The sequence below is a fragment of the Hoplias malabaricus genome, chromosome 1, assembly GCF_029633855.1.
Source record: "Hoplias malabaricus isolate fHopMal1 chromosome 1, fHopMal1.hap1, whole genome shotgun sequence".
NCBI lineage: Eukaryota > Metazoa > Chordata > Actinopteri > Characiformes > Erythrinidae > Hoplias > Hoplias malabaricus.
The window spans coordinates 32,818,279-32,839,537 of record NC_089800.1 but is presented as its reverse complement, the minus strand read 5'-3'; the positions used below and the strand labels follow the sequence as shown (position 1 = coordinate 32,839,537).

The window sequence follows — 21,259 nt, the reverse complement described above, 5'->3', positions numbered from 1 at the left end:
AGCAGTAACCACCAATCACAGCTGAGGAGAATACACTTTGCCAATAAACAAACCCTGATCCTGAATTTTAACCAATCCACTGCAGTGGGTGGGCTCTACTTAATGCACATCACCGTGTATCAGCCAATCCCAGTTAAAGGGCAGTGCTTTTCGTGTCGTTCCCAGTTAATCGAGTGGGCGGGGCCTGTCGGAAAACGGGTGCGCTGGAGGACTCCGGAGTGTTCGTGAGAGTGTGGCAGGGAGAAGGCATTCCTCTGCCGTGTTGATTTCAGCGGATCTCCGTTAAAATAGAACTGGGGGACTGGACAGCCGGAGACTGGGAGATATTCAGCGTGAACTTGGCGTGTTGAGGCCGAGGAGAGCAGAGGCGGCGTCCCGCTACTGAGGTGGGTGCTCCGCTGGGCTGAGCTGGGGTTGAGCGCGGTGAAGTTGGTTGTTGTTGTGGGCGAGAGAAGAACTTTACCGACTGAAAGGGGGCGAAAAGTTTTGCTCGAGCCCCTCTGCGTGTGTTTGTTTACGCTCGTTATTGTTGTTAACAAATATGAAAGGCGGATCCCAGCGTGTTTACAAAGCTGAGGCTGAAATGGGCTCCCGGATTTTTCCCCCTAATTTTACCATTCCACCTTAAATGGTGCAGCAGTCGGGTTCTGGCGCCTTCCCTCACCCACCCAGACGCCTGCCTCAGACCGCTGCACCATTTAAGGTGGAACAGAGAGTTCACAATTCAATTCATTTGAAATATTTGTCGTTGTTTATGACTTCACTCATTTACGCTTTGATCTTTTGGCTTCGGTGAGGTGTGGGGCGCGTGTGGGTTCATCGTGCGTGTTACCTGTGTGCACGTGCACGAGTCCGTACACCTTTATGAGTTTTACCTCTGAGTAAATAACCTTTAACTAATCTGTATATTCACCCCTCTCCCTGTCTCAGATTCAGATCCAGTTAGAATATGTACCAGAGTTGTAATAGAGCTGTAATATGAGTGTAATAGTGCATAGAGTTGAGTTTTAATAGAGCAGTAGTTTGGTAAAGGCAGGACTCATTCACTGCAGTCTCTACTTTTTCTGGGAGAACTTATTCCACACACTGGAACATTGCTGTGAAGATCTGATGAAGTTCAGCCTTATAATCATCAGTGAGGTCAGGGGCCTATTGTTGTTGGTCTGGATCACACTTACCAACCCAACTCATCCCAGAGGACACAGAGGACTCACTCCAGAGAACACAGTTCCACTGTTCCACACATCAGAGGAACTCCCTCACTCCAGAGAACACAGTTCCACTGTTCCACACACCAGAGGAACTCCCTCACTCCAGAGAACACAGTTCCACACACCAGAGGAAGTCCATCACTCCAGAGAACACAGTTCCACTGTTCCACACACCAGAGGAACTCCATCACTCCAGAGAACACAGTTCCACACACCAGAGGAAGTCCATCACTCCAGAGATCACTTCCACTGTTCCACACACCAGAGGAACTCCATCACGCCAGAGATCACAGTTCCACTGTTCCACACACCAGAGGAACTCCCTCACTCCAGAGAACACAGTTCCACACACCAGAGGAAGTCCATCACTCCAGAGAACACAGTTCCACTGTTCCACACACCAGAGGAACTCCATCACTCCAGAGAACACAGTTCCACACACCAGAGGAAGTCCATCACGCCAGAGATCACAGTTTCACTGTTCCACACACCAGAGGAACTCCATCACGCCAGAGATCACAGTTCCACTGTTCCACACACCAGAGGAACTCCATCACGCCAGAGATCACAGTTTCACTGTTCCACACACCAGAGGAACTCCATCACACCAGAGATCACAGTTCCACTGTTCCACACACCAGAGGAACTCCATCACGCCAGAGATCACAGTTTCACTGTTCCACACACCAGAGGAACTCCATCACGCCAGAGATCACAGTTCCACTGTTCCACACACCAGAGGAACTCCATCACGTCAGAGATCACAGTTCCACTATTCCACATACCAGAGCAACTCCATCACTCCACAGAACACAGTTCCACTGTTCCACACACCAGAGGAACTCCCTCACTCCAGAGAACACAGTTCCACTGTTCCATACATCAGAGGAACTCCCTCAGTCCAGAGAACACAGTTCCACTGTTCCACACATCAGAGGAACTCCCTCACTCCAGAGAACACTGTTCCACACACCAGAGGAACTCCATCACTCCAGAGAACACAGTTCCACACACCAGAGGAACTCCCTCATTCCAGAGATCACAGTTCCACTGTTCCACACACCAGAGGAACTACATTGCTCCACAAAACACAGTTCCACTGTTTCACACACCAGAGTAACTCCCATTACTGCAGAGAACCCAGTTCCACACAGCAGTGTTGGGGGTGGGCTGTTAGCAGTTTTCCTGTATATAGTGTAAATTCCTCCCAGAAGAGAAGAATCTGCTGCTGCAGTGCAGTTCTGATGAGTTCTGAGATTTAATGTGGACCTGTAAGTTTCTGAAGGCATAGGAACACCATCCTGACGAGCTCTGAGATTCAAGGTGGAACTGTAAGTTGTTGAAGGTAAAGGATGCTGATCCACAGTGGCATTAACAAAGAATCCTGACCATGTTATTCCACTCTCCTGTGGTCAGACAGCGGTTAGCGGCTCCTACTGACCTGAGCTCATTAAAGCTGGTGTATGTGACTCTGTGTGTGTGTGTGTGTGTGTGTGAGTGTGTATGTTATGGGTGACTGGTGTTTGCAGTAAAATTAGAGAAACTTGTAGAAGCTGAAACGGAGAAGGAACTCCTCTGATAATCCGGGTTCTAGATCAGGAACCTTAGAACAGTCATCACTTCAGCTGAAGTTAAAGCCAGATCAGGATTGCTCTGAATAAAGCTGGGATAAACATTCAGAATATAGTACAGAATACCGGTTGGAATCAAGCTTAATGTAAGCTGGGAATTAATCTTGGAATAAACCTTGGGAATACATTTTGTGAAAAGCTGCGTATTAACCTGTAGCCAGTGTTAACCTGAAGCTCTTTACTGTGGTGGTGATGTCAAAGTGTGTTTGTAGTGTGAACACAGTTAAATAAACAAAGCCAATAAATACAGGAGCGATCACAATCTTGATATTTCGACTGTCTCCTGGAACAACGCTTCCATCAAAACTGCCGGATACAACAAGCTTTAAAAAAGGAAACATGCTGTTAATTACAACAGGGAAACAGAATGAACATGGGATGAAAAACCTAGGAACATTTTCCTGTCTCCGGCACAGCAAAACTCATTCCGGCCTCATGATCCAGTGCTGAGCTATTCCGAGTTGTCTGTTGTTGTGTCAGAGAGGGATGTCTACAGCAAGCTAATGGACATGAGTCAGTCTGAGAACGGGCGCTGGAGCTCAGAGTAACACTCGGAATAACACGTGGAATAATGACTAGAATGCCTGTAGAGCCATGCCTGGAATAACACCTGGAATACCCCCAGAAAAATGCTCAGAATACAGCATGGAATAATGCTTGGATAAAAACAAATCGGAATAATGCAGGAATGACACCTGGAGCAGGGCTCAAAATGAAGTGTGGAATCCAGCCCGGAATGTGGCTGGGACCAAATCCAGCACTGGATGGTGCTCCGGCGGAGTCCTGTGTCTCCTCTGACCAAATGGAGAGACTTGTGTTCCCAGGTGCTCTGGGGAAATAAAGGCTGACTAGGAGAACTCCAGAATTCCTTGAAGGATGTTCCTCCTGGGCCCAGGGCACTGTGGTTTGCTGGGAAAGTGTATTCTGGGAAATCAGGTGTGGATACAAAGCTGGTGTTTTTTATCTGTCTCTCAGAGGTTTCTCTTTGTTATGGTTGTATTTCTCCACCCTCTCTCTGTCTCCTCCTATCCCTCTCTCCCCCTCTATCTCTCTCTTCATCTCTCTTTACTGCCTATTTCACACCTGTACAATGATCCAGAAATGTTTCGGAGTTTACCCAGAGGAGCTGTATGTGTGAGCATGACCCACAACATTCTTCATGGAGCTTACACAGACTTTATCCTCCTCGAGCCCTAGTAAATATTCTGGGTAAAGTCAGAGTGATCGCATGTGAGAATGGTGCAGTAAATGTTCCAGAGTTTCTCCTGCACTCGTTGTACAAGCACTGTGCACCACACCTAAATCACGTGTTTCATCTCCCGCTGTGAGAGCATGCCTGAGGTAGAAAATGTACAGCTGTGAGCTCCATGTGTGAATGACCAGATACTCCTGAGTTTATGTGTGAAAGGGGCATCTCTCTCTCTCTCTCTCTCTCTCTCTCTCTCTCTCTCTCTCTCTCTCTCTCTGGGAGGGGGGGGGGTCTGGGACAATGTTCCGGATGCTGTGTGCAGAAGAGGTGGGCGGATCGATCAAGATATTGATAATATTGATACCAACGCTGTTATTGCTATTGATCATCTTTTGCTTTTGCACCGTCACGTGGCGAAGATTAGCGTTATCAGTATCAATATCAGCAATACTGGCCCTGTATTTACTTGGTATCGAATAGATACTAAAATTTCCCGTATCGCCCACCTCTAGTGTGTAGTGTGAGATTAGTTTGGATCTTGTTGGGATGAGTGTGTGTGGCGGTGTATCAGACTGTATGGCGGCGTTCTCCCATAGGGCACTGTGAGGGGCAGGACCGGAGAGATCTTTCTCTGGGCATTCTGAACAGGGCTGTTTAGACAGGGTTTAAGCAGGTCACATAAGTTTCATTAAGATCAAGGTCTGTGTTCCAATGTGGAGAAGAGGGAGTGTGTGTGTTCAGATGCTGTTGATGATAATTGTGTGTGTGTGATGGTGTGTGTTTGCGAGTGTCAGTCTTGGCTTAATTACTGTCTTTGCACAAAATACTCTCATTATTGAACTCTAAACACACATAGACACACACACACTCTCTCTCTCTCTCTCTCTCTCTCTCTCTCTCTCTCTCTCTCTCACTCACACACACACACACCCAGTCACTGTCTGAACTAAGTCTTGTATCTCCAAAAGTTACTACTCTAAACTTACTCTAGACCCCCGCTCTCATTAATAAAACTGTAGCATTTTGCCTTCACGTTTCTGTACTTTTCCAGATGTTGGGCTGGAGGCTTTTGTCTGGAGACTTTGATATTGTTTTGATGATGTAAGCATTGTCATGGCGACCGTCTGTTAAACCCATTGTTCTCTGCTGTTGTTTCTCCCGACCCCGAGATAAAAGCTGTCCCAGAGTTCTCAGAGCATATCTCAGCTGTGGACATGGAGACATCTCCTTATTCCAGAAGGGGACATGCTAGTGAACACTGTACTCCAAAAACATCCTTTAACCCCATCTGATTGAATCACTCATACTGTGTCCCATTCCCTACCTTATGCACTACATAGTGCACTACTCTAGGGAACAGAATGCAGGAGGGTAGGGAACAATTTTGGACACAACTTCAAGTGGGTTTTTACCAAACAGCGCAGTGCAATATGGGTATCTGCTATCTACTAGTGTCAACTGGTGTACATGGGTTGTACACTACATTTTGCAGTGCATTGTAGGAATGTTGGAGTGAATAGGGCACAGATTCAGACACAGCATCACTTCAAATGTTAGCCTCTTTACACTGTTTACAAACTTTTTAACAGGCACACTACAGGATGTCCAATCTGAACAGATTTCATTTGCATATATGCAACAGCAGAAGCTCATTTTACCTTGCTGATATTAACACCCCCCACACCCCACCCCCCCTGCTCCCTGATCCCTGCTCCAAAATGTCTCCCTGTTTACATTTTAGGGCACTATGGAAAGTGTAGTTCAAGTGTGACACAAGGCACAACAGTCTTCCACAATGCACTGGTAGTTTATAGTGAACATTAGAGCTCACAACAGGAGCTGATTGTAGACCAGGAAACATTGCATATTCTTTTTATTACTAAGCAGTGGACAATGTCCTAATTCACTAGTTTTCTAGTGCTGCATAGTGAACTAAATAGCGCCTCATTTACAGTGCCTTGTGAAAGTATTCGGCCCCCTTGAACTTTTCAACCTTTTGCCACATTTCAGGCTTCAAACATAAAGATATAAAATGTATTTTTTTTTGTGAAGAATCAACAACAAATGGGACACAATCGTGATGTGTCAAACTTATTTAACAAATAAAAAACTGAAAAGTGGGGCATGCAATATTATTCGGCCCCCTTGAGTTAATAGTTTGTAGTGCCACCTTTTGCTACAATTACTGCTGCAAGTCGCTTGGGGTATGTCTCTATCAGTTTTGCACATAGAGAGACTGAAATTATTGCCCATTATGAGCCTGAAATGTGGCAAAAGGTTGAAAAGTTCAAGGGGGCCAAATACTTTCGCAAGGCACTGTAGGCTGTGTTGGAAAAAGTAGTGAAAACTCACTCCCTAGTTGAGCTGTGAACACAAAGTCTTCTGAGTGTTTTGTCTGTTTTCAGCTTCATTGCTCTCTCTTTTAACCCAAACTGAGCGCTAAACTGCGGTGGGTTACTGGACATTTGTTTTTTATCCCCCACCTGTTTCAGGGTGTGACATCAGCAGTCAGTGAGCTCCCACAGTGCCCCCTACCTGTGGCTATCTTAAATGCACCTCAATTATCTTTGGCCTTGTACTTAAAAACACAGAACAGAAATTTGAGACACCACACACATGTCATAAATACCGCCCTCATTTTGAGATACGTCCACCTTTTTAAATACCCTGGAGCTGGAGCTGGAGTTGGTGCTGGTGAAAAAGAACCCCCACTGCCTAGTGACCTTTGACCTCACAAATGTGAAATGCTGTGAGTGGTGGTTCACCCTACATATATACACACACACACACACACACACAGTTTTGCCAGGTCTGAGAGGGAGGGTAAAGTTAAGGAGTGAGGGAGCAATGGAGGGGAACATAGAGGGTGGTCTCAGCTGTTTGCCCTCTGTTCAGGTGGGTGCTGTATGTGTGTTGGGGGGGTGTTCAATGTGGGAGGGGGTGGAAATGTGTTGAGCTCCTGCTGGAACCGAGGGGCAGAGAGTTCCCAGGATAATCAGAGACTTAAACCTGACATATACTTTAGCCCTGACAGTACCCACCTTCTGTTCTGGGTTCTGTTCAGGATTAGAACCTCGGTTCTCTCCAGTGAACCTTCCCCCACCCCCACCTCTGCTCTGCATCTGATGGGAACCAAGGCTGCGTCCCTTCACAGAGCTGCTGTGGGTTTGAACCAGGACAGAGGTAGAGATAATCAGAGTCAGGGTTTATCTTCGAGTCCCACTGACCTCAGCCACAAAACACACACACACACACACACACACACAGCAGATTCCTGCTCTTATTTGCTCACCATTTTTTTTTCTGTTCAGAGAGTGGACAGTGGGTCGCTGTAAATGAGGCGTCCAGCTGACAACAGACTCTTTAGTCTCTGAGCTATTTCTGGAGCTTCTTTATCTTGACTATTTTTATGATGCCCACACAGTTCCTGCTGGAGAACCCACTATTCTGGTTCTGGAACCTGTTTTTGTTGGTGGTGATGTGCTGAACACTTTGGAATTAGGGCCCGAACAGAAAGGTTCCATGCTGGTGGAGTGGAGACCTTGAGCTGCAGTGTGTGAGACAGGAGAACCGTGTAAGACTTGTTATTTAAAGTTTGTGTGTTTGTGCGTAGTCAGGGGTCGGGTGTCTTGCTCAAAGCCTCCTCAGCTGTGGATGTTGAAGGAGGAGAGAGTGCTGTTCCTTCAATCTCAATGCCCCCAGTTTTCCTACTGGTCATGGACTTCCAGATCTCCCACACATTCTCACTCCTTCACCAACCTCCACCCCCCACCCTGGGTGTAAATGACATGGTGAGTGTGTTGATACAGAGCTAGCTGCTGAAGAGTCGAGATCTGCAGCATTCATCTACACCACAGCAACAACAAACCTCCATCAACTTTGTTACCATGGAGACAGCACTTTCTCTCTCTCTCTCTCTCTCTCTCTCTCTCTCTCTCTCTCTCTTTGAGTCAGAGTGCATTCTGTAGTCCTATAGCTGTGAGATGGTGACTGTTCTCCCGAAGATGCACCATCTACAAGAAAGAATGTGATCTGTCTGAACTGATGATGGAGATGTTAATGCCACTGTTGTGGTTTTTCGGGTGGGGTGGGGACGTTGTGCGAGTGGGAAATCAACCAGGGATTTAACAGAGTCCAGTGGAGATCAGTGGAGTTCAGTAGCGTTATATCAGTGTGTATCTGTAACACACTGCTGATTGTACACTGTAGGAAAAAATGGGATGTTTCTCAAAAATTGATGAAAAATGGAAAACCTTTATTACAGTAAGCAGTTGCAAGATACAAAGATGTACCATGGGTTCAGCGGAGCTAGATTGAACATTGAGTAAAAGAACACAGTATTTTTATATTGCAAACCCGCCTTTCATCTCAGCTCCTCCTAAAGAACACAATACACATAGAACCCTGTCATCTGTGAGGAACTTAATGTGTATTGAGTTCTATCACCTTCATGTCTAGACTAGTTCACTTTGTCTGTGGTGGTTGTTGATTACTCAGTAATAAACTTCCTTTGATATTGATTAGGTCTTGTGGTCCCACAGTGAGAGCTGTTGTGGCTCTTCCTGCTTTGCCTGTTTATATACTAAATATGCCAAATGGTCAACCTATCTCTAGGAAGACACACTGGTTTGGAACATTTGTTATGATATTAATATTGTTGATTGCAGCAAGTTAAGCCAGTCACATTTGGGTCCATACTGTAATTTCTTACAGTTCCCCCCTTTGATGCTTTTGAAGCATCACATCAACTACTTACTATACATAAATTTTCTGAGTGATACCCAGTGGTCGACACCCTCCTGCCTTAGGTTGCCCCTCACTGGCTTGAGAAGTCTTACCCGTCATTGGAGAAGTGCCTCAAAACACACTGGTACATACTTGCTCTAATAGTAAACTATCATAACAGTTCCTCTACAAGGAAGAAGAGAATGAGAGAATAACAAGTAAAAAACCAAACATTAACAAGATTTCTTGGAGTCTCATTCAACAACCATCACATTCAGTGGAACTGCCAAAATGAAGTGTTTGAGGAAGTTGGAATGTGAAAACTAACCACACACACACACACAACATTATACATTAAACACCAACCTCAGCTTTGTCAGCTTGATCAGTTAATGAAAGGTTGTAAATATGAAATGTGAAAGGAAAGTATATAAAAGAAATAAAAAATATATATAAATCCTAAAATCTCTCCCTTTTTGAAAGCACTTTTTGTTTTCATTTGAGTTAATTTTGTTTAAGACAGTAGGAGAGATGAATGCTTTAAGTGTTGCATCTTCCGTCGTCATCTGTGTTTCAGTTGGTTTCAGGTTGCTGAGTAGAGTATCTGCTGGCATCTCTTTATCCACCATAGCTTCAGAAAATCCTCCAACACTCACTCGACATTTCCTGAAATGGATAAAAAAGCAACAGCACTATCCTGTTTTGATGGCATCTGTTATTAAAATACCTGTGGACTTTCACATATTAAATAGTGCTACTACTGTCCCTACCTAACCATGAGAGTTCTAGACTCTAAGAGAAGTGAGGAAGCGCTAACCGCTTTGTGGGGGAATAAGGAGTCTTCACTTTGAGTTTGATCCCCACATTCTAAATATTGTGGTTCTGCTCAAAGCCCTTCTTTAGAGTCACTCATGTTTTCCCTAATATTAGTTGTAGCACTAAATAATGATGTGAAGCACAAATGTTTATATTTTTGTATGAAAGCTGCCTGCACACCTTGTCCCTCCCCTCCTTATCACACAGCTTTAGCTGCTGAGTGTCAGACCTGTCAGTGGGGGGTTTGTGCCAAATGGCAGCACAAACAAACACCAATATTCATATTGTGGTGTGAATACACAACAATGGCAAATGGGACGAACTGTTTCATCTTGCATCGGCAAAGATGGTGAACACAAAACCACTAATGAATGGTTATTACGGATTTCACAAATGCATCATTTTTATTTTATGTGTTTAATATCTTCAATAGCCAATCATTGCACTGACCTCCAATAACATTTAAAATTGGCTTACAATACTGTTTCATGGCATAAGTACTACAGGTATCACAGAGTCCTGTGATTCCTATGCAGAACAGTGCAGAGATTTACAGTCTGCTCTTCCTAGAGCAGCCTGTAATTCACAGTTGTCTATGCTCAGTTTCTCTATTGCTGCTTGCAATTCACCTAGAGCAGCCCGTAATTCACTGTTCTCTGTGCTCAGTGTCTTCATTGCTTTTTGAAATTCCCTGAGCTTTTTATGCACCTTGGAGTTTGGGAACATCTTTGGAGATCCATGCCTCAAAGTAGATTTGCATTCTCTAGCAATATGTCCCTCTTTATCACAAGAATAACACACTAAGATTGCATTAGGATTATAAGGTGGTGGTCTCTCATCAGCCTTTCTAGCTATCTGACCTTCATTCTTCCAGGAAACCTTTCTTTGAGCTGTATTCTGATGAGAAAGTTTACCATTGATGGCTGCTATGGGGGTGGATTTTTTATTACCGCTACTACTATTGTAAAACTGAGTCATTTTAGTAATGATCTCATCATAGGTAGACATATAGGTCACATGCATTGCAATGGCGGCACGGGTGAAACCGTCACTTTGTGCAATCAGAGCAGATTTAAATCTCTGGTCTTGTGTAGTAATGTCCACAATACCGCTGTAGGTTAAGAATGCATCCATGAGTCTCTCTGAGAATGTGACAGGATGCTCTACTTTTTGCATGGTAACCTCTGTGATTTTTTTCCAGTTAATGACTCTTGCTCCTAAAACTTCTAACAATGCCTGTTTTCTTTCTGCCTTGTTAGCCTTTTTATTTTTAACTTTATCTGAAAGAGCTCGGCCTAGAGTAGAGGGAAGACACATAATCAAGACAACACAAGCATCTGCATCTGTTAACCTATGAATGTCAGCGTGCTGTTCCAATTTGTCTAAGAAATTTAGGGGATCGTGTTTTACTGGATCAAATTTTCCCACATTTTTGATTAATGATTCCAGTTCAGTGGGATTCAGAGCACGGACAGTAGTAGTTGTGACAGCACTACTTTCTTCCTCTCCGGGGCGAACTGTGGTGGAAGAATGCAGTGGTGCCATAGGAAACCTTATAGTACGATTAGAGTAGTAGTGATCATGGGTTTGTTTCATACCTGTTCTGAAAATGTGTTTGATTTCTGATTTGATCCAATGGTGTTTTGGAATCTATTGTTCCCTCACTATCTAGTCCTTCATCTAATGGGGCAGACATATTTTTAACATGAACTGACATGCTGATCTAGTCTGCTGTAGATCGCTTGATAACCTTTCCACAGATGATACAAGTCTGTTATTGTCCATCTTATAATTAGAGATTTCTTGTTTTAGTCTGACTATTTCCTCCTTCAGAATTGTCTCCCCCGCTTGGTAATTTTTCATAGACATTATGTTTTCACTAATTTGAGCGTGAAGCACTGTATTTTCCATCTCAAGGGCATCTCTCTGTGTCTCTGCTTCCTTTAACCTTTTCCTGGTTCGTTTATATGAGGCAAAGATGGCATGAAGAGCATTTGCAATTTTCTTCTTCTTATTCTTGGGCATTTTAGGATCGTTTTCGAATTGGGACATAGCCCACTTATAGGGTTCGTCCACAATATTCTCAATCCCATTAAACAGTTCCTTTGAACCATGTTTAGAAATGTATGCAATGACTAATTCCTCCATTCTAAGACTTTTATTCAGTGTAATAGAAAGGAAGAAATAAAAAAAAAAAAAAAAAAAAAAACTATCTCAGTACTTCCACCAATCAGGCTGTTTCAGGGTCAAACAATTGTATGTATTCACCACACAGAAATCTACCCCCCGTTTCAGTTACTTTTGAAACGTACAACACAACAAGTTTCAGTTACTTTAGAAACTTTACAACACAACAAGTTTCATTTACTTTAGAAACTTTACAACACAACAAGTTTCAGTTACTTGAGAAACTTTACAGCACAACAAGTTTCAGTTACTTTAGAAACTTTACAACACAACAAGTTTCAATTACTTTAGAAACTTTACAACACAACAAGTTTCAGTTACTTTAGAAACTTTAATACCTAATACTGATACTATTCTGTTTACCACACTACGTCGGGAGGATTCACTTACTTTAGAATCTTTACAGATTTATCAGAAATTTGGTACACGACTCCTGCTGTGACTGAATAAAAGATTAACCCAGAATTATCCCTGTCCTTAAATTTTCTAGATTTTTTTAAACGAGGTGATAACCTAAAACCAGTAGTGTAAACACAGAATTGATTTTACTTACCAACTTGTCTTCCCCACTTTTTGTTTTGGAAAATCCCTCGAGTGGATGGCTCGCCAGTTGTAGGAAAAAATGGGATGTCTCTCAAAAATTGATGAAAAATGGAAAACCTTTATTACAGTAAGCAGTTGCAAGATACAAAGATGTACCATGGGTTCAGCGGAGCTAGATTGAACATTGAGTAAAAGAACACAGTATTTTTATATTGCAAACCCGCCTTTCATCTCAGCTCCTCCTAAAGAACACAATACACATAGAACCCTGTCATCTGTGAGGAACTTAATGTGTATTGAGTTCTATCACCTCCATGTCTAGACTAGTTCACTTTGTCTGTGGTGGTTGTTGATTACTCAGTAATAAACTTCCTTTGATATTGATTAGGTCTTGTGGTCCCACAGTGAGAGCTGTTGTGGCTCTTCCTGCTTTGCCTGTTTATATACTAAATATGCCAAATGGTCAACCTATCTCTAGGAAGACACACTGGTTTGGAACATTTGTTATGATATTAATATTGTTGATTGCAGCAAGTTAAGCCAGTCACATTTGGGTCCATACTGTAATTTCTTACAACACTGTCAGAATGTCAGTGAGGAGCTAAGTGTGTAACAGTAAACACTGCACTGACTGGGTCTGGGTCAGAACCACAGGAGACTGTGAAGTCACTGCTCGCCTCTATAGTTTCCTCTCAGAATCTTTCCTTGGCTCTCCAGTGGGCCTCAGAACTCATCCCCCGCCTGCCAGAGGACTCTCAGAACGTTAGGTCATGCATATAACCACTGTTCCCTGAAGAAGAGGAACGAGGTACAACACAAGCTGTTTGGGATATTATGCCTCTTCCATATCTGGCTGAAGACACCTCTAATCACGCCTGTAAGGCAGATGACGCATAGTGACGAGGGTAGGTGGGCCCGCCCCTCACCTATAACCTCTGGACACTAGCGTCTCTCTTCAGTTCAAGATGCTGATCTTCACCGAGCTAATAGTGAAACGGGGCAGCCCGTGTTGTACCTCGTTCCTCTTCTTCAGGGAACAGTGGTTATATGCATAACCTAACATTCCCTATCAGTCGATTCACTCGGTACAACACAAGCTGTATGGGATCTAAATTCACGCCCCGAGAAACAGACACCGAACCAAGAAAGCAGCCTAGTGCATGTTAGACCCTATAGAAAGGACAGCATGAGCTACCGAAGGGGCCAGCACATCCAGGCGATAAAAACGAACAAATGTATTAGGTGATGCCCAGCTAGCAGCGGCACAGATGTCTCCAACTGGGACACCCTTAAAAAGAGCCCAGGATGTAGCTATTCCTCTTGTGGAATGAGCCCTCACCCCCTCTGGTAAATCCATACCTTTGCTGCTGTAAGCTATAGAAATAGCTTCTAAAACCCAGTGAGAGAGACGTTGTTTAGACAAAGCCCTGCCACGAACTGGTTTAGCAAAACAGACGAAAAGCTGGTCACACCTACGGAAATCCTGAGTACGATTAATGTATGTGCGCAGTGCCCGCACGGGGCAGAGCATGTGTAGTCTTTGCTGCACCTCAGATGTAAATGGAGGAGGAGAGAAAGAATTTAACTCAAAAGCCAGTGAGCTATAAGACATAGGCAACACCTTTGGCACATATGTTGCATTAGGACACAGAGTCACCTTAGTGTCCCCCTGGTGCAAACTGGGTACAAGAAGGGTGCACTGACAGTGCGTGGAGGTCACCCACCCGTTTTGCAGATGCTAAAGCTAGGAGTAGAGCAGTCTTATATGAAACGAACTTGATGTCCACAGACTCCAGTGGCTCAAAGGGAGGTGCACATAGTGCACCAAGTACCATACACAGGTCCCAGGGAGGAACAGTGGGCCTAAATACAGGCTTTAGGCGCCTCACCCCCTTCATGAAACGTGTGGTTAGGGGGTGTGCTCCTGGTGACAACCCACCAAAGCCCTCATGACAGGCTGATATAGCTGCCAGATAGACTTTTATTGTTGAAAAAGAGAGCCCTCGTTCAAATAACTCCTGAAGGAAAGTTAAAATATCAACAATGGAACATTGGAAAGGGACCAATTCCCTCTCCTGACACCAAAGCTCAAATGCATGCCATTTAAATGCATACAGACCTCTTGTAGAGGCTGCTCTTGCACTCTGAATAGTGGCAACTACATTGGAGGGTAAGCCACGAGCCATTAACATTGACCTTTCAGCGGGTAAGCGTGGAGACACCACAACTCCGGTCGAGGGTGAACTATTTCTCCACCTGCCTGAGACAGGAGGTTCTTGTGAAGAGGGAGAGGCCAAGGGTCCCCTGCAAGAAGACTGATTATCTCTGCGTACCATGGTTTCGATGGCCAGCAGGGGGCTACCAGAATTAGGGAAAGGTTTCCCTGGCGCACCCTCTCCAGTGTTGGCAATATAAGAGCTACTGGAGGAAACGCATAGAGAAGAGTGTTGGGCCACGGGTGTGCCAGCGCATCCACTCCCAGGGGTGCGCTGTGGTCCGTTAGAGAGAAAAACAGAGGACAATGCGCGTTTTCTCTGGATGCGAAGAGATCTACGTTGGCCCTGCCAAACCGATCCCATATCTGCATTGCCACCAGAGGACTGATTCTCCATTCCCGTGCTGAAGGGCCCCCTCTGGACAGGAGGTCTGCCCCCAGGTTCAGGTGACCTGGTATATGCGTTGCCCTGAGTGACAGAAGGTGGAGACTGCTCCACAACAGAAGGGTCTGGGACAGCTTCAACAGAGGAAGGGAACGTGTCCCCCCTTGCCTGTTTATATAAGACACCACAGTGGTGTTGTCTGTCCTGACCAGGACATGCTGCCCACACAGAACGGGGAGAAAGTGCTTTAAGGCTAGATGAACCGCCAGTAGCTCCAAGCAATTGATGTGGTGTGAGCGTTGAGCCAGAGACCACGCCCCCTTCACCGCAACCTGGTTGCACACTGCCCCCCAACCCGTTAGGGACGCGTCCGTCGACACCACTTTGCGAAACAGAACTCTGCCTATCGGCGAGCCCTGACACAATAGGCGGGACTCCCTCCAAGGGGACAACGCTGTCATGCATGCTCTTGTCACAACTATTCTTTTCCCCAATTGACGCGAGGCAATCAAGCGATGGAATAAGAGCCAGCGCTGAAATGCCCGCATTAGAAGTAAACCTAGCGGAACTACCGCTATTGCAGAAGCCATCTGGCCCAACAGCTGGAGAAACTGGCGGACGCGCAGTTTGTGTCCCAGCTGAAACTGAGCGAGGCCGTCGCGAAGCACACATATTCTGCGCTCTGACAGACATGCTCGGCCGGAGAGCGAGCATATTTCTAACCCCAGAAAAGAAAGTTTCTGACTGGGGATCAGAGAGCTCTTCTTTAAATTGACCGATAAGCCCAGCTGCCTCAAATGAGAAAGCACAGCGTTTGTATCTGTCCGAGCTTTCACTTTCGACCGTGCTATTATAGCGAGGTCGTCCAAATACGCGAGCACGCGCACTCCTCGCCCCCGCAGCGGGGCGAGAGCTGCTTCCATACACTTCGTAAAAGTGCGAGGAGCTAGAGAAAGCCCGAACGGGAGAACGAGCCACTCGTACGCCACTCCCTCGAATGCAAACCTCAGATACTTTCTGTGATCTGGATGGATTGCTATATGAAAATATGCGTCTGTGAGATCTATGGACGTGAACCAGTCCCCCTGGCCAATCGAGCGAAGGAACTGGCGCAGAGTTAGCATTTTGAAAGTGAAGACTCTCAAATGCTTGTTTAGCACTCTCAGATCCAAAATTGGACGAGCCCCTCCGTCCTTTTTCGGCACAACAAAGTAACGTCTGTACCAGCCCTTTCGTGATTCGGTCTGAGGCACCACTCTTATTGCCTCTTTGCTGAGGAGATTTCTTATCTCCTCCTTGAGCACCGCTGCAGCACTGCCCGATACTCGGGTGAACACCACGCTGGAAAAGCGGGGAGGGGGAATTCGGAATTGTAAACGGTACCCTACACACACTGTCCTTTCTACCCAAGGAGAGACTGCGCATGCGCGCCACTCTGCTGCATGAGCTGCGAGTCGGCTGTGATAACAGCCTATTTGTGGGGAAATGAGGCCCTCCTGTGGCTGAGCTGGGGAGCGTACAGAATGCTTCCTCAGGCTCACTAACGCCAGATCGTTTATTGTTTTGCTTGAAACAGACACCTTTATTTCCTGATGTACAAAATGAGACTTTATTAAGGCACATCGAGGAACATAATGCTCTTTTATTGCACCCAAACTGGGGGCTTGTAAACACTGTGGGAAACCCACCCACCCCTGAGAACTGGGAAAGAATTGAGGGGATGTTTGTGCACACGTGTCTGGGCAGAACAGGTGCTTTGTGAACAATACTGGGGTAGAACGTGTCCTTTTTGGACTGGGCCCCGGTACGGGAGAAGGGTGGCACCTCTTGAGGGGCCTGAGGGGAGAGGCTGCGGTGTCTCCGAGCCTCGGAGACCTCTCCCACACTGAACTGAAGGTTAGGATGAATTAGGCTTCTTCCTCCTCACCGCTGAATCCTTCAGAGGTCCAGGTGGAGGACCCCTGCTCCAGGTGGAGTGCCGCGGGGCCTGTTTTTGTGGTTGCTGCTTAGGAGGGGGGTTCCCCGGAAGAACTGCCGGTGCAGACGTCTTTACAGCGAGAAATGGAGTGGCAGGCTTACGAGCGACCCACGCTGGCTTCTGCTTAGCCTCCCTTCTTGGCAGAATAGAGCGCAGTGCCTCTGTCTGCTTTTTCCTGATCTCAAATTTAGCCTGAATGGCTTCGAGAGAGTGACCAAACAAACCTGCAGATGAAACGGGTTCGTCCAAATAGGACACTCGGTCTCTTTCCGACATATCGGACATAGTCAGCCACAAGTGGCGCTGAGCCACCACCGTTGACGCCATTCCTCTGCCCAGTGACAGTGCAGCGCAGCGGGACATGCGCAGGATGTAATCCGAGGCAATTCTGACCTCGTTAAGCAAGGCGGTTAACGGGCTCTCCGCCGGCAGTTGCTCTCCGAGCTCGGCCAGACACATCGCCTGATATGTTTGGAGAAGAGTGACCGAATTCATAGCCCTAGCTGTGCCTGCCTGAGCGCGGTAAACTTTATCCAGCTGCGAGGAGGAAAAACGGCAGGGCTTAGAGGGAAGCACGGCTGGTCCTGCTACCCCTAGGTTGTGTGATGGGGCGAGATAAGCTGCTAATGACGGCTCCATGGGAGGGGGGTTCAGCAGACCTGTCTCCTCCGCCCCCTCTATGTCGAGAAATGGCGCGAAACCCGGAACCGCCGTACGGGTCGACAGTGGTTTAGCCCATGAGGACTTTAGCTCGGCGATGAAGTCCGGAAACAGCGGGAGACGGTGTTTCACCGCTGTCGGGACCGGGGGAAGGAAAAACCCAGAGAATCTCGTAGCCGCTTTGGTTGTGTGAGGAGCGGGCCACTGGACGTCCAGTTTCTGAGCAGCACGGCGATAAAGGGAGATAAAGGACGTGTCCGCCTCGTCCTGTTTCCCCCCTGAAGCCGCTGCAACGAGAGGAGCCGGAAGGTCCTCCTGCTCGTCCTCGGAGAGACCGTGCTCATCTAACCCAAGACCGAAAGGGTCGTCGTCCTCTAGTTCAGCTGCGGGCTCGGGGATCCGGGGCTTCATTAGGAGAGCAGGTGACTGCGAACCCATTTCACACACGTCCCCCAGACTCTCCATGTGCTCAGCCCAATTAATACACGGCTCACCCACTGACTCAGCCTCTTCAGCGTCCGAGTGAGAAGGCTCAACTTGTTCGGAAAACGGGATCCTCACGGTCCAACGCTGCTTGTCCGAGAATTTTTTCAACAAACGACACCCTGCGCTCCAGGGTAGAACGTCTGAGCCGGTGACAGAACTCGCATGCCTCAGGCTGCAGTAAGGCCCTCCTAGCATGAACGATTCCCAGGCAAACTGGGCACGCATCATGTAGGTCCTTCTCATGAATAGCGAACCCACACCCTTGAGGACAAGGGCGGGGGACTTTCCTGCCATGGCGGGTAGCTGCTTGCGAGCTCATTTAGATAGCCGTTAGCAAAACTAAACGGGCTAGCACCGAGACTAGGCAAAGCGAGCTCAAGAGAAGAATGCAAAAGACGTTCCAAAACAGCGCTCCGCGGAAAGACGACTCACCAACGTGAGGTTGTTGCCGTTCTTTCCTATTGGAACAGTAAGCTATTTGTAGTGTCTTTGCTAAGGAAAAGAGCTAACTAGCTAGCTAGATTAGCAGAGAAGTGTAAGGTGTTCTTAGCGAGGTGAAGAGCATAAGAACTGAAGAGAGACGCTAGTGTCCAGAGGTTATAGGTGAGGGGCGGGCCCACCTACCCTCGTCACTATGCGTCATCTGCCTTACAGGCGTGATTAGAGGTGTCTTCAGCCAGATATGGAAGAGGCATAATATCCCATACAGCTTGTGTTGTACCGAGTGAATCGACTGATAGGGAACCACACATTTCCACACAACCTACTCAGAGACTTGGTCACACGGACCGCAGGAGGAAGTGGGTGGGGCTAAATTGCTGTAGACTTAAAGGGACACTGTAATATATTTACCTTATAATTGAAGCATTAAAATTTTGTGATGCTTCACTGACATATAATTGGTAGAATAGAGCCTCTGTCGCAGGTAATCTGGGCTCAGCACTGCAGAAACTGCACTATGTAAATTGTGGAGAGAGCCACCCTCCCTGCTTCCCCCTCTCTATTGATTTCAATACAATGCTATTAAAATTAATTACACCCCAGGAGAAAAAAAAACATATCTTGTGTATATTTAAAAGGCGGGACTGTTCTCCAGCTGAGTCATATTTCTTACTTTCCATTTATTTATACATTTTAATATATTGTGAATTTCAAAAAAAAATTACAGAATACTGAACTCAAACTGCGGCTGTAATTTAAACACAATTAAATTTTCCACATTACTCCTATAAGAACAAAGACAATGTATTTCTCTATGCTTTTCACCCTTTTATCATCTCTGAAGATGTTTGTGTAACTAAAACAGCAGCAGCAATGAACAGAAGTGTCATGTTACTCTGTGTTTCTGTGCGGAGCAGATGGATAAGATGGACCTGAAAGAGAGGATGACAGAGCTGATGTCCTGGTTCCTCTGCGTCTGAAGTGGTGAGAAAGTTTACTTAGTGAAAACATCTGTTACTCAAGGGTAACAGAGTCTCTGATATTGCTCTGGTTTGATCTCCTGAAGCCTCTTTCACAATTTCTAGAGAAACTCCTGAGTGTCGTGTCCCAGGTTGGGACTAAAATAAGCTAAATAAGACAATTACTGAAGTTTGTGTATGATCTGTGTGTGAATAACTCACTCAGATTCAGACAGAAGAGCCTAGAAACGCAGTAATGTCTGTTTCTAACTGTTTTCCATTAGATAATGATGACCTATGGTGAAAATGCTAATCTGGCTAACAGTTGATAACTGTACTTTCTCCTCATTATGCTCCACCATGGGATACTTTACCCCTAACACAAAGAGGCGATGGGGTCTGTGTTTGTGAGTGCTGTGAGAGTCTCTCCAGCACAGGGAGAGGAGCTGTGTATGAGATAAATATAGCCGTCTCTCATTTCTGACCATGGATAATCTGTTATAATGTGGATAATAAACACTTCTCTGTGTGAACTGTTCCTTGTGTGATCAGACCCAGGAATGTTCCGGAGAATTGTGTTGTAGACACTGCCCCTGCCTGAACCATTTGCTGCACAGGCTCCGCCCCCTGCCTGAACCATGTGCTGCACAAGCTACACCCCCTGGCTGAACCATGCAGAACATTTCCATCTCTGAGAACAACAGTCTCCCACTGTGGCCATGTGTGAAGGATGACTCTGGGAATCTCCGGACCTGATTCTCCGCAGTGTCTCAGGAGGTTCATATGTGAGAACCGCGGGGTCTTTGTGATTGTTATTGTTTCTCTTTCTTTGATCTGGAGGACAATGTACAAGCACCACTGTTCCTGTTGCTTCTGCTGTGTTTAGTGTAGAGGTTCTTTAACAGTGTCCAGTGAAGGATCTCTGCTGTGTCTCACAGTGAGGTTACGAGGTGGAGCTGTAGACACGTGGCGTGTCCTCATACAGTGGGGCCTCTTAGTTTAAGATGGATTTAAGGTGTCCCCAGCTGTTGTACAGTTGCTGAGGTTGCAGCAACTTGTCGGGAGTGGAGCTATGAAACGTGGGGGCAACAGAATTGACCCTGTCCCCGACCTGCTCCGTTACAGCTCCACGTCCTGCTCCGCCTTCAGACCCTCACACAGACTGCCCTGGCATGGAAATGCATGTGTATGAGAAAGAGAACTGGACACATTACACACCCACACACTCTGTAGTGGAGTAAATCCCCCCCCTCCCCCGTTTCTCTCTCTCTCGCTCGCTCGCTCACTCTCTCTCTCTCTGGCATTTTTCTGGAGTGAGGTAAAGTTGGAGTTTCACAGAGTTGTGGAATATTCCGGACACTCCCTCTGAGACAGAGCAGGAAAAACCTTAGCTCTAAAATTTAATCCCTTTCCACTGACTCACATATTCACTAATATTCTCTCTCTCTCTCTCTCTCTCTCTCTCTCACACACACTCGCACACATACACACACACAAACACAGTGGGTAAATCTGGAGCCCACCAGCCCACACACTGTTAAACAAGACCCCAGTCAGTTTTCTGTGCGCTGCCTAAGTGAGAAAACATGGGATAAAACAAGCTATTATGATTCTGCTCCACTTCTGACGTCAAGTACAAAGACTTTAGAATAGCCCCACTCCCACATTTATGTGAGAGTGCAAAGATGAGATTAAATGCAGCAAAGCAGACACAACGAACATGGAGATATAAGAGCACTGAGCAAAAAAAAAGGGAGAAGGAAGAACCGAGCTAAAAGGCCTAAAAATCCGAGCTTCTGATCCTCACGCCGCACTGCTATGTGCTCAGGTCGA

The 21,259-nt window shown here is 46.1% G+C and overlaps 1 protein-coding gene across 2 annotated transcripts in view; it reads left to right on the top strand.

Annotated features, from left to right (window-relative positions):
* Positions 1-209: 209 nt before the first annotated feature.
* ppp2r3a (protein phosphatase 2, regulatory subunit B'', alpha) overlaps positions 210-21,259 on the top strand; it is a 60,387-nt gene continuing 39,337 nt past the window's right edge. Inside the window, exons 1-2 of one of the 2 annotated variants that reach the window (XM_066662420.1) lie at positions 210-386; positions 19,385-19,451. The gene's annotated coding sequence lies outside the window, so the exon portion shown is untranslated. The remainder of the gene's footprint in view (positions 387-19,384; positions 19,452-21,259) is intronic. The other variant, XM_066662419.1, reaches the window with a different exon arrangement.